This window comes from Myotis yumanensis, unplaced genomic scaffold (assembly GCF_028538775.1).
Source record: "Myotis yumanensis isolate MYYU_CA2020_CCGP unplaced genomic scaffold, mMyoYum1.0.hap1 SCAF_11, whole genome shotgun sequence".
Lineage (NCBI taxonomy): Eukaryota > Metazoa > Chordata > Mammalia > Chiroptera > Vespertilionidae > Myotis > Myotis yumanensis.
This window is the reverse complement of record NW_027223762.1, coordinates 50,309,545-50,322,255: the sequence shown is the minus strand read 5'-3', so window position 1 is coordinate 50,322,255 and position 12,711 is coordinate 50,309,545. Positions and strand designations below refer to the sequence as shown.

General features: G+C 36.7%; 1 pseudogene; it reads right to left on the bottom strand.

Moving 5' to 3' along the window:
• Positions 1-2,588: 2,588 nt before the first annotated feature.
• Positions 2,589-4,239, bottom strand: LOC139019244 (THO complex subunit 1 pseudogene; annotated as a pseudogene).
• Positions 4,240-12,711: the final 8,472 nt, after the last annotated feature.

Here is a 12,711-nt window from a genome sequence, read left to right as displayed (position 1 = left end):
AACATTTCTGTCAACAATGAACCTCATATACACTGGTGGTTACATAGATTATAATGAACTGAAAAATTCCTATACACAGTTATAATGTGTTTGTGTTTTAGGCTAAGTGTTATCACAAAGGAGTGAGAATGTTTTAAAAATGTTAAAGTTTATAAAATATAAAAGTTAAAAATGGTATAGTAAGCATAGGTTAATTTATTATTGAAGAAAAACTATACTTTCAGAAATTTAATGTAGCCCAAGTGTACAATGTTTATAAAGTAGTGTCCTAATGTCCTAGCCTTCCTATTTACTCATCACTCACTCACTGACTCATCCAAAGAAATTTCCAGTTTTGAAAGCGCCACTCATGATAAGTGTCCTACACAGATATGCCATTTTTAATATTTTACACTAACATAATTACTGTGCCTTTTCTATATTTACATATGTTTAGATACACTAATACTTACCATTGTGTTACAATTACCTACAATATTCAGTCCAGTAACATGCTATCCAGGTTTGTGGTGTAGAAGCAATGTGCTTTTATTTCTCGCATTCCTCCTCCCCTATAAAAAAATCATCTGAAATTTTACAAAAATAAATAAGCCCAGGAATTATAAGGAGGGGAAGGCTTAACATGAATCAGGGAGGATGATCAATATGGAGGGGCAGAGGCCAAGGTGTGAAGTAAGCTATGCAACCTAAGTTTGGGTAAGTATATTCTATGATGTTCAAACAATGACAAAATTATGTAACACATTTCTCAGAACATATCCCTGTCATTAAGTGATGCATGACTGTAATACACTATGCAAGTATGGGTTATTGTATGCTTGGATTCATTATTGGAAAGTCAGTCAATGTAATGAAAATGAAAGAGAATGTGTTACACAGAAAACCACACGTCCAAATGCTGTCACTCATGCTAAAGCCAAATCTGCATTTAAGACCTGGCCTAACTGCTGTTGCAGCCTTTCCCAAAAATGTAATCTTACTCAACCAGTCTTGGATTTTCTGGTCAACACCAATGAGGTAATTTGTCACTTGGGCTCTCTCCATTTTCCCCCTCCCCAATAGAAAGAAGAGGCTACTGACATCATTTATAAAGATATATCTTTAGTATTTCCTTTCCCCCAAAAGATGTCCTGGCCTAAAAATGACTAAAAATAACTCTTTCTTTTCTTTTCATAATAGCTCCCTTACCCCAGGCTCATGATAGAAAGAACAGACTGATGGGAGGAGGGATTTCGGAGCTAGATGAGAAAGGGGAAATGACTAAGCAACAAACAAACAAAAAAAAAAAACCCCAAACCCTCATACCTCATAGACACAGACAACAGTATGGTAATTACCAGAGGGAGAGAGTGGTGGGTGAAGGTAGAATAGGGGAAGGGGGGGATATATAGTGATAGAAGGAGACTTGACTTTGAGAGCTTAACACACACTACAATAAACAGGTGATGTATTATAGAATTATATACTTGAAACCAATATGACTTTTATTAACCAGTGTCACCTCACTAAATTCAATTAAAAAATAAACAGAGGCGGGGGAAATGAGCTAGAGCTATCCGAAATCTAGGTTGTGGGCTACAATTCCAGGGTCAGGGAACCAATAGATAATATGATATTAGTGAATCCAGTCCAAGAGAGTCAGTTAAAGACAGCAAGATAGCTGCTAAAAGCTTGTAGTGTGGTACATTAGCAATTATTAGCTAGAATGTGGTTCAATAAATGATATACTCGAGTCAGACTCTAAACGTGGGGAAACACATTTGACTAAATCAGGATCCCAGCATTGCCATTTAAATCTCAGAAGTCACTTGGCATTTGTCAAGCAGAGCCCTGATTGAGCAGAGTTGACAAGGTCACCTGGGACAGGAAAGGCAGCTTAGGAATGAGTTAAAAGAAGTGGTTCTCACATTTCATATGCATACAAACCACCTGGGGAGTTATTTTTGGAAAAGTAGCTCTTAACCTTAACTGTACCTTCTTATCATCTGAGGAGTGTTTAAAAAAACCCATGCCCAGGTCACACTCCAGACCAATTACACCAGACTCTCTTGGGTTGGGACCCAGACATCACTATTTTTAAATCTCTATAGACCAATGTTCAGCCTTGGATGACCTCCGGTGGTTTTGAAAGAGAAAGATCCCTGGAGAGTATGATTCAGAAAAACTGTAAGAAGGCCAAGTTCCTTGTCTTTTCACAAGAGTAACAGGTACTCATTTCTCATACAGACGCATGCAGAAATCCGTTTTTTTTTTAATCTGTTTTTTAAAACATGGTATAATTTCAGGGAAGATTCTCAGAAACAAATAATCCGACATGGACTGTTTGAACCTATAATTTCCAACAATCCCAATGCAAGTCTTCAACAGTGAAAGCATCCCGTTTTGGGAAAGGAGGTATCTTATACCATTAGGAACAAGTTTATAAGGCAACTGCTCAAAGAGCAAAGATCTCTGTCTACTGTGATTTCTCCCATTTATACACTTGTATACTTGGTGAGGTTATGCTTTTAAAAAAAATATATTTTCATTGATTTCAGAGAGGAAGGGAAAGGGAGAGAAGAGATAGAAGCATTAATGATGAGAGAGAATCATTGATTGGCTGCCTCCTGCAAGCCCACTAGCTGCCTAGCTCTCATCTTCATCTCTTCACTATCACACGCAACCTGTCTAATTTATAATTTTTGAGTCTTTTATTTCCAATTGGGAGCTAGAACCTTCCATTCTTCACCCAATTTGTTTGCAATACTTCTATTTGTTCCCCTGCTGCAGGTTTGTCTCTCAGAACACCAGGGTTTTGTTTTCCTTCAATAAAGCATCATCATCTTCATCCTCACCTGCTTTTATTTCTTCAGAAGAAGGTAGTAATTCCTTGGCTAACTTTATTACCACAATTTCAAGATATTCTGGCAAAGTTTAAAACTGATGGTTGCTTGACTAGAAGAATGAAGGCTCTCCATGCTGATAGTCTCAAGACTCTCCAACCATAATTTGAATTTTCATAGTCTCATTTTCAGGATCTGCCTGTTCAAAGGCTTCTTCAAAGTATACCTTCAAAATTGGCATATATCCCCTTGTCTCTGATGTACCGGCTTTCATATTACCAGGGCAAGGATTCCAAAGCCTTGCTGACCCATTTCCCATCAGACCCTTTCCCTAGGAAAACTCCCAATACTGTCCTCTTCATATTACTCTCATCAGCTTGGTATCTGATGTTTATTTTCCTTCGCAAAACTTGGGCAGCCTTTACTTTTCCATGAGTTCCAGTTTTCTTCACTGTTGAATGCTCTGCCCTCTTTGAAAATATCTCTCCATCAGGTGGGTTTTTAGATTGTACTCAATAAACTGATTTTGTAGTATCTTCAATCCAGAGTGATTGCTCATTAGTGAAAATATAGGTTGAATTTTTGAATTTGACCTGTCCCTTGAGAACATTGAAATAAGATGAGATCCTGATATAGGATGCGTCATCAAAAGTTACTGTTGCACAATTGTAAACCCATCCATTTTTCATTTGTTAAAAATTTTGCAAATTATACATGTTCTCCTGTGTTTAATTCTACCAACTTTTATCTTGAGGACTGAGTACCATCCAATGTATAACTCTTGAAAACAGCTGGAACTACTGAATACTAGAAAATACTTTTCCATGAAATCTGATAGCATTGTACAGGGTTGCAAGTAATCCTGAAGTGACCAGGATTTTCAACACAGATTGCAATCCATTGGAATGGAGCAAGTTGCTGGAGCTTCATCACCTGCCATTTCTCTTTCTTCTACATCCATCCCTTCTTCCGTATCTTCAGTGTGCCTCTGACTCGAGGTGTTCTCCTGCTCATTGGTACTGAAAACAGTGACATTTTCCAGATTAAACTGACTCTGCAAGTTAAGAACTGATTCCTCAGGAAAAGGGAAAAGCCTGGCCAAAAACATTGAACTCATCTACAGAATAGTGTATTTTAGATTTTGTTAATATTATGAAGAAATCAATGCACGTGCATAGTAAATAATTTCCCCAGCAGAATAGAATGTATTTGAGCTCCAGAGAGCAATATTTTTTCCACAATAGTAAATACTATGTCACATTGATCCAAAGGAAGACAATCCCGACAATACAAAAGGTGTAGATGTGGTGCAAATGCCTTTGGTTACACCCCCAGTAACAAGAGAAACAGTAGCTAAAATTGTGGAAAGTGATTGACTAACTCTAAGCAACCAGGTAATTATATGACTTGGGGTCATGGACAATGACAATACACACTAACACTGAGTAAGAAGAAATTGAAATGAAAAAGCCCTGCAATGTACAATCTTTGCATAACTATAGTGTTACAGAATTTACCAGGCAACTGAAAAATACACAGGACTACCCAGAGATACAAGAAAAATCCGTTTATTTCCAGATGTACTAGTACCGTGACTCAGGGGAGCCTGTTTCCAAATCTTGAGCAACCCAATATGGAGGAAGCTTTCTCTTTATACCCTTTGGTTTCTTTGTCCCCCAAATAAGGAGCAGACTTCCGGACCTTTCGCGGGCTTTGCAAAAAGCCCCGTGTGTTGGGATGGGAGCCGTGAGACCACACGGAAAGGCCTGGCCTGATAACCCCCTCCACGGGTTGTGTATTGTTCATGGTTTATGGCCTCTGTAAAATGTGAGTATTGCAAAACCAGCTAATTAAGGAAGGGGCAGTGACTAGGCTATAGGCTAACAGGAATGTGCATTAGGGATACTAATGAACTAGGTACAGAGTCAGGCTGCTGGTCTCCCCCGCCCCCCCAAAAAATGTCTTATTTTCCTCATCAATATGACAATGTTATAGTATAGAGAAAATTGAAAATAAATTACTATTCCAGCCACAAATATCTTTAAAAAGCTTGTACACTCTGCAATGGTGTATTGCTTTATATTTTATCAAGAATATTTAATTCTCAGAAAACCTTGTTTGAAAAGATAGGTTGTCTTATTGTCACTCTATCAGGAATGGGGAAATCAAGCTCATAGAAACAAATTTGGTGCCTAAGCCACGGAATTGGTATGTAATTGATCTGGAAACTAGCCTTTGAGCTTTAATTTCCAGGCTGTTTTTCAGAATTTTCCGAGTCTGGAATAAACAACAACAAAGGGTAGGGTATAAGGAGAAGCAGCAGAAAGGCCTTGAAGTACAGAATTCTTAACTATGATCATCCCTGTTAGCTATTATAAGTTGTAAAATAAATTTGGAAATTTCAGAAATGTTGAAGGCAATATTTTTGCTTATAAAACACTTAACATCAACAGTAAAAACATTTACAGCTACATGTTGCTTTTGTTGTTGTTGTTAATAGAAAAGCAAATAGATCAAGAAGGTAAGGAACATTTCTCTAGATCTTCCCCTGGGATAGGTGGAATCAGGATGTGAGTTCTTCCAGTTCTAAGTATTGGACTTTAAAACACTACGCTGAGCCATTCCTACTGTCATCTAATTCCTCTGTGTATAGTTTCCCAATCTGTAAAGTGGGTAAACGTTTTTGTTGGACATGTGACTGGAGGATGCCATTGACATTTATTTCTCAGAGGCCAGGGAAATTCTGGCACAATCGATTGCTGAGTCCCATCGTGGGTCTAGCTACCTATGACTGAATCGGTTTTTAATATAATATCTGAACACAGTAGGTATTCAGAAAGCACTTACAAAATGAAAGATGTGAAGCCCAATGAAATCTATTGATTTGTTAAGCAAATGCATTTGCAGCCATATTTGACAAATGTTTTTAGGTTTCAGTTTTTAAGGGATTGTTAGCACATTTCTGATTAACTTACACTTGTTATTCTCTACTACCACCACGTTAGAGCAGCTTCTCGCCTCACCACATGTTACTATACTACTATTTCAAAAGCTAGTCACATTTCTTACTCTTTTTTTTGGCTCTCTCTTTGTTTTTCTTTTAAAATAGTGAGCCATGTGTGAAAAGGTGCTGGTAAGTTCAGAGATTTACAAGTGCCTTCAGACCTTCTAGAAGTTGACATGAGGTTTATAAATGACCTTTAGCTGCCTTCAACCAGGACAGACAGAAAACAAGGCAGCTGAAGTCTCCCACTCCGTGATCAGCTCTCAGTGCAATTTGTGTCCCTGCTAACGTCTAAGGGAATAATTGTCATCTTCTGTTTGAAAGGGTCAACGAAGCCTGCGAAATCCTCCACACAGAGAACTGCCATTAGTCAGTACTTGTCTTTTTAACTTCTTTAATCAACAGGTACTGAGTGAGCATCATAAGGGTTTTCCCAAACGCCACTGAACTGATTCCCCCGGAGTTTTTCTTCTTTTACAGGTAACTGGATGATGCATTATATACCTACTAAACCCGTTTCCACACTACATTACGAATGTATCAAAACACACCAAACAGCTTCTCAACCAAAATGAAGGAATCTAGGGGAGATTTCGTGGCTGTGCCTTGCTTTCTGTTTCACATAAAGATTTATAATAATGTGCCGGTTTTTCCTTGAGCTCAGATTATAGTTATGCTATGTATTATTTTGCTCATTTTCTACCCCAGAAAACAATAACAAAATTCTTTCATTTCTGTGAAGCAATAACCACTGCCTCGCTGGTTCTAGCACTGAATCAAATTGTATCACTCCATTTGGGGGGTCTTAATTTTGGGTACCTTACTCTGGAGAAAAATATTGAAAATGCTGGAGTGCCACAGATTTAAATGCAATATTACTTGGAGTAATGCATTTCTGCTGAAGAAATCTCATCTTTATTTCAGCAAAACAATCGCATAATCTCAGATATTGGTAAAATCTACTGCAAAGTTTGTCATTTACTTATGTTAATGTTCTCACAAATGGCACCAATTTAACTTGGGGAAAGGGAGGGGGCGGTAAGAAGAAATCTATGTGATTTGGCTGCATTTTTGTATGAAAGGAGTACCTTTGTGTTCTCCCTTCTCCCCTTTGGAAAATTCATTTTCTGTGATGGACTTTGGCATCAGTTGATCTTTTCTACAGACGCTAATGCAGGAAGGTTACCAGAGAGGGTATTTTCCTCCAGGGGAATCACCAGAAACACAGGCAGCCTGGTGGCTCGTATGCTCCCACTCCTCTCCCTCCTAAGCACAAGTTCCTCCTCCTGCCTCCCACCCAGACTCCCTCCTGTTGGTTTATTTTGTCTTCAGACCACCATTCAGGGGAAAACTTAGGTAATTACACATGTACAGTTTTGACTGGCAAACAATAGCTCAAGGGTCAAATCTAGCCTATTTTTGTATGGCTCATGAATAATGAATTGATTTTAGAAATGAACATCTGTGATCAATTCGATATATGGAACACTCATTTTTAAGCCCAATTGAGTAAAATGTTATTTCCCAGAAGAGAATTTCATTCTCATCATTTTTAAACTTATATAAAAATTTTTTTTAATCAATTGTTATTACACTTTTAATGCATTATTACACACTTGACAGCTTAAATCAACCCATGTTCAGTATCCCGCCAGTCCATAGGCCTGTAGCCTCGGTGTGCTCAGCTAAGTTCTCTGCTCAGGGTCTCAGAAAGCCATAATCAAGATGTTCTCCAGGCTGGACTTTTATCTTGAAGCTCTGAAGAGCAATCTTCTTCCAAGTGTTTTCAGGTTTTTGGCCAAATTAAATTGTTAATTCCATCATATCTTCTTGATTTACTATTTAGCATTTTTCTAAAACATAAAAGATAGATTTTCTTGTGGCATCTATCTATCTATCTATCTATCTATTTAATTAGCACTTTCATAATTGATAATTGGCTTGAAACCTTTTCATGGTCATTGGTCATTTGAATCTTGCCTTTTGAGTAGCCTGTGTTATCTATCTTATCCATTGGTGGGTGTTGTAGTCCCATTCATGCTAATGTGTGGGAGCACTTTATATAATCTTAATATTAATAAGTTAAGTTTTGCACATATTCCTGCATTTCCTAACTTCATTTCCTTTACAATGTGCATAGATGCTCAATTTTTCCATAACCATTTAATATATGACCTAGCCTTCCTCCAGAAGTCTATAGTGTGTGATGCCACTTGTCACATGTTAAATGTGTATAAAAGCCTGAGTTCCTTTCTAGGGTCTCCATTGTGTTGTATTACTCTGTTAATTTATCATATTAATATCATATACAATGTTATTATATCATGGTGCAATAATTTCCACCTGCTTAAGAGTGGCTATTCAAGGGATTTTGCATATATGTATATATTTTAATGTCAGCTAGAATATTTAAGTAAAATTTGTTTTAGAGGTATTATTGGGAGTGTGTCAAATCTTTTAAAAATATTTTTATTGATTTCAGAGAGGAAGGGAGAGGGGCAGAGAGACAGAAACATCGATGATGAGAGAGAATCATTGATTGGCTGCCTCCTGCACACCCCACATTGGGGATTGAGCCAGCAACTCCAGCATGTACCCTGACCAGGAATTGAACTGTGACCTTCTGGTTTATAGGTCAACACTCAATCACTGAGCCACATAGGTTGGGTGGGATTGTGTTAAAGCTTATCATCAATTTGAATACTTAAATCTATGAACATCAAATATACTTCTTTTCTTATATGGGTCTTTTTAATTACTTTCAATACATATTTTATTCATAAATATCTATACCTTATAATGCTATTATATTTAAAATTTTAGTTTAATTTCTATCTTCCTATTGCTAGAATATTAAAATATATTTTATTTTTACATGTTAATTTTGCATTTAGTAACTTAACCTCTATTATTTATTTTGTTGTATGTTTCTTCTATTTTCTACATGTGGAGTTATGGCATTTCTTAATAATTTATTTATTATCATTAAAAACCATATTTGGAGGGTAGCATTTATTTATTTATTTAAAATTTATTTTTTGCCTTATTTCATTGGTTACAACTACTAAAAAGTTATATAGAATTAATAATATATATCATCTTTACCTTTTTACTAATCTATCTATTTTTCAATATTAATTATGATGCTATAAGTTTATTATGATAATTTTTTATCAAATTAAGGATGATGCCTTCTAACTCAAAGTTTCAAAGAGATTTTTTAAATTAAAACGTTATTTTTTTTAAGATTTAGGTTTATAATAAAACTGGGAGAAAGGACAGAGAATTCTCATATGCCCCCATATTTGTATAACATTCCCTATTATCAACATCTACCACCAGAGTGGGATATTTATTACAATTTATGAAACTACATTGACATGTCATAATCACTCACAGTTCATAGTGTATATTATGTTTTTCTCTTGATGTTGTACATTGTATGGGTTTGAGTAAATACATAATGACACCTATCATTATAATATCATGCAGAGTATTTTTCACAACCCTAAAAATACTCTCTATCTGCCTATTTGTTCCTCCCCATCTGGGGCTACTGAGGGCCTATTGTATATTTAGTGAAAAAAAATCTACATATAAGTGGATGCCTGCAGTTCAAACCCATGTTGTTCAAAGTCAACTGTAGTTGGAATCATACAGTATGTAGCCTTTTTTGATTAGCTTCTTTCACTTGGTAATATGTGTTTAAGGTTTATTCATGTCTTCTCGTGGCTTGATACCTCATTTATTTTTAGTGCTGAGTATTATATTGTCTAGATTTACTATACTTATTTACCTACTGAAGGATATCTTGATTGTTTGAAAGTTTGGGCAATTATAAATAAAGTTGCTTAAACATACATGAGCAAGCCTTTGTGTAGACATGAATTTTCAACTCCTTTGTGGAGAAGACAAGACTTTCTCAGTTTTTCTTTTCTCCCCCTGAGATGGGACAGGACCTCTCAAGTTGGCTGGAATTAGGTATATTTCTTCCCCAATTAGATATTATCAATTAGGTTCTGATAATACGTCGGCTGGTTAGGCTTTAGTAACCAGTGTTTCCTGAAGACACAATGCTCTGCTATATTTCAAAATTGTTGATTTTCTCTTTCCCCTGCTGGAAGTATACGGGATTTTTCTCTGATGTGAACTGTGGAAACCTAGTTGAACTCCTGATCATAAATCTTACAATTATTGAAGAACCCCTGTAACTGGGACCCTATGAGGTTTTTAATTCTCAAGACTCATCCACACTGAGCCTCAGGCAGCCATTCATGAATTTCAGTTATGGCCATGGTTCTCCTGATAGTGTCTGTGTGTGGGTCCATGTCCCAGGAAGGTGTGACTCCAATCTTGGGGGCAGTGTTTTCCCTGTCTCCTACCCTCTGTTATTGATCGAAGAAGAATTATTGATTTTTTTAGTCTGCTTAGCTTTTTACTTGATTTTAAGGACAGAGTAGCAACTTCCAAGCTCCTTATGTAAAGAAACAAAAACCTGTTTGGTTTGTTTTTTAGCCTCAAAGTATGTTACATTTTATCAAAAGCTATTTTTTTCTACATAATTTGACTTTATCTTACACTATATGCACCTGCTAAAGAAAAAAATTCAACTGAGTACATTTAAAGTTCTAATACGCTTTATTAAGGTGTAGATGAAAATAGGGGGCATATACTAAACCTGACAAGCTCAGGGGAGGCCTGCATGGCAGGCCTTACAAACTCAGAGACCTACAGTGGCCACATAAGATAATCTGAAATTAAAACTTCTTAACTAAAAGTGAGCCATGGAGGTAGTCATTTCCTAGGCCGGTATCTTCCTTGACAAAGGTCAACCTTTTCCTTAACTGAGCCTGTTATTGTATTTTTGCATTTATGATAACATACCTCAGGAATAATCCCCTATTTCCCAGACCCCTCAGGGCACTTGTTCCCCTCATGCCAGTGTAGTTATAGAAAATGCAGTGTAGTTACAGAAAATGATGGTGCCAGAGGCAATACATAGTTGAAGAGGCAAAAAGGCAAAGCTGCATGGAAATATTTATCTCATCGGAGGGGGGGGCGGTATGAAACATGACTAGGTCATCATGTATGCTGTGAAAGGCAAAACATGATCAGAAAGTCAGAGATTAATGAGTACCTTAGATCACATATTATCAAAAATAAGAATAAAAGGAAAGTGAGGTAGACAGTATGAAGAATATTACCTTAAAGAGGTGATTATAGGAGACCAGGGAAAGAGAAAATTGTTAAAATCTTGAGGTTTTCACCAATCTCACATGCTATCTAGCCATTATTAATTCATAGATGCAAAAATCAGCATGAGAAGAGAGAGAGAGGGGAAAAAAAAGGAAAAACAGCATGAATGGTTTCTATTTTACTACTCTGGAACTATAGCATAGAATTTAAGAGCCTCATATATGTTTTATGGAATTGCTTATTTTCTATCTTAGGAATTTTTATTGAAGCAAAAAGCTGGTATTGATTTACTCATTTTGGGAGACAGGCACTGAGAGGTTTGTGGGGCTGTTTGGGTAAAAATAAAAGATATGGTGGCCCTGGTCAGGTATCTGTTGGTTAGCACGTTGTCCTGATATAACAAAGTTATGGGCTCAATCCCCAATCAGGGCACATACAAGAGCCAACAAATGAATGCATAAAAATAAGTGTAACAACAAATCAATCTCTCTCGCTCTCTCTCTCTCTCTCTCTTTCTCAGAAATCAATAACTAAAAAAATAAAAATAAAAATACACTACACTGCTCAGCAGCCTAATTTTGATTTTTAAAGGTTGTAGCAGTCTTCAATCATAGCATGTGATATAAACATCTAAGGGCCCTAGGTAAAGCAATGGAAAATCCCTAACGATGAGCATATGATATATGGTCAGGGGCTAACAATACTGGATGCATTGGCAGGAAGATAGTGCTTGCCGCAGCTTCTACTACAGGCTAACATGACACCAGCCATTGCCATTATGCCCGGTGAGAGAATGAGGCACTTCAGAATTTAAAAGAACAGGTTTCAGAATCCAGAGAATAACCAGATATCCTAGATCTCAAGATTTGGGATCTAGAATTCTGGCATAGATGACTTCATAACAGTATGATAAAATCACCAAGCTTAAGGGAAACACTGATGTCAGCATTAAGATAATGAACATGGACATATTTGATATTAAGCCCCTTCGCAGTTGAACTAAGTGGACTGAGAGTGGCTAAAATACTTTAAAGTTTTCTGCCACATTCAGAAATGGTGTGGGAAGCACATTGATAATGGGGGACATCCATAGATCCAACTGACAGTGGTAGAGGAAATATAAAGCTGGCAAACTATAATCTAATAATTATAAAAGCCCAATAAATTTATATGACTTATTTTTTGCCAGTTCTGATCACTGTCTATTAATACAGACAAACTTCACAGTCTAAATATTATACTCTCTCTTTAATAAAGTAATTGACATTTTGATTGATTAGTGTTATTATTTCTTAGCAAAACTTGTTCTTCCTTATCATTCTTTCCAAATTGCTTTCCTATATAATTTGATGTATCATCAATTACATCTGCTGTAACAACTGATCCCAATGTTCTTCCCTTTTACTCTCTTACTAGGGAAGATTTTAGAGGGAGTAAGGGAGATGGGTAGAGAGATAGAAACATCAATGAGAGAGGAACATGGATTTCTGCTTCTTTCATGCCCCCCTACCAGCGATAGAGCCAGGAACCAAGGCATGTGCCCTGACTGGGAATCGAACCGGTGACCTCTTGATTCATGGATTGACACTCACCCACTGAGCCATATAAGTCAGGCTCAGCAGCTATACTATTAACATCATTTGCATGTTTAGTATCTTAGGTTTGGGTCTTTCTTCATCACACCCTAGA